Genomic DNA, 1805 nt, shown 5'->3' with positions numbered 1-1805 from the left:
TCCGGGCCCCGGGCGCCCGCGGGCCAGGACGCCTCCCGCCGAGGAGCGGGGGCAGCTACATCGCGGGGCGCCTGGTCGGCGGCGCCAAAGCCAGGGTCACAAGGGCAGGGGGCGGGAGGGGGGGGGGGTGCGGGAGGGGGCGAGAGACCAGGGCAGAGGTCAGCGCCCGCCGCGGGCGCTTTCACGCCGCGGGCATCGCCCGCCCGTCTTCGGCGCCCCCGGCGCAAAGCAGGAGCGCAAACTCTGCCCGAGGCTGCGACGGCTGCGGTCGGGGCTCACCCGGGAGCGACTAGGTGCCCGCGGCCGCCCAGCTGCCTGGACCGCTCCCCTCCCCGGGATGTGCCCCCAGCCCAAGGCAACCCGCCTAGGCGCTGGGTCGGCTACTGAAGTAGGGGTTTCTCGGAAGCCGGCGAGCGGAGAGGAGGTGGAGGTGGAGAAAAAAGGAGGAGGAGCAGAGTGGGAGGAGGAGCCGCCGGCCGCGGGCCCAGCCGCGCGCAATGCTCTCCAAGAGCGCGCCGAGCCCAGCCCCGGCTCTGCAGTCCGCGCCAGCCAAGCGTCCGCGCCTTTTCTACAGCCGCGCCTGACATCACGTCCTGCCGCCGCGCCATTGGCCGCCCGGCACCCCGGGCCCTGGCAGCGCGTGCTCCGGGAAGGCGGGAGACCCGAGAGGGAGGGGAGCAGCTAGAGGAGAGGAGCGACGAGATGGTGGGAGCTGGTGGGCGAGGCTGGAGGGCGGGGGCGGGAGGGAGGAGGGAGAGCGCGGGGTTTAGAGTTTTAAGCTACAGTTTCCTGCGATTGCTTCGGGAAGGAAATTTAAACCCTCTTTCCCCGCCGTCTCCATCCTATGAAGGCGCAGCCGCCAGAGGATGCTTGAGGAGGTCTCACTCTGGTCTCCCCTCGGCCCGGAGCCGCCCCTCGGGCACCGGCTGGGGAGGCCTGGGAAGGCAGGCCTTGGAGCAGGGCTGGGAGAGCCTTGGGCCGCTTCCCGCCGAGTTCTGCCTTCGGCCCAGGCTCCGCGCCGCGGGCTGCGGACTGCCGCGCAGGAATCCCGCGGACCCGGCTGAGCCAGAGAGGCAAGAACCGGTGGGAGCTGTGGCTCCCGGGGAGTGGGGCCAGTCAGCTTATCCTCCCTTCAAGTGAGCTAGGGCCCAATTAATGGTCCAGCATGCAGCTCCTCGCTCTTCCCGGTCTCCCTCCAGCCTGGAAGAGTGGGTGCGAGCATGGCTGTAGGAACTAGGAAAGGCATGGGTTTGGATCCTAGTTCTGCCATTTACTTGCATTGTAACCTTAGGCAAGTGACTTAACTTCCCTAAGTCTGTTTCTGATCTTTAAGTGAGGGACAGGAAAGCCCTCTCTCCTTGGATGTGATGAGTGAAAGAGATCACGGCTGTAAAATGCCTGGAACATAGTAGGCACTAAGCAAATTCTTTCATCACTTCCTTTTCCCTCTCCCCCCTTTAAAAACTTTCCCACTCCGAGCTACATTAGGCATCAGTGAGGTTCTTAAAAACCACAGGCCCATTCTCTGTCCGCTGGGTGCCTCATGCCACAGACCCAGTTACTGAAGGGCATCCATCCTGCCTCCTGGCAGCACCATTTCTCCACCAAGCTGGCCTGCCGCATAAATCCCAACTGCCACCCCAGCCCCCAGACTTCAGGCTCAACCAAGAATCTCTTGGGAGCGATACCCGGGTGTGTGGTGAAGCGGGATTTAGGAAATAAAAGGTGATTGTAGAGAAAAACTGAATGAGCTAGTCAGTTATAGAGTCCCATCTCCTGGCTCTGCTTTGGAGGCGGGTTAGTGT

Source organism: Lipotes vexillifer, unplaced genomic scaffold (assembly GCF_000442215.2).
Source record: "Lipotes vexillifer unplaced genomic scaffold, Lipotes_vexillifer_v1.1 scaffold890, whole genome shotgun sequence".
Classification (NCBI taxonomy): Eukaryota; Metazoa; Chordata; class Mammalia; order Artiodactyla; family Lipotidae; genus Lipotes; species Lipotes vexillifer.
Note: the sequence above shows the minus strand (reverse complement) of the source record.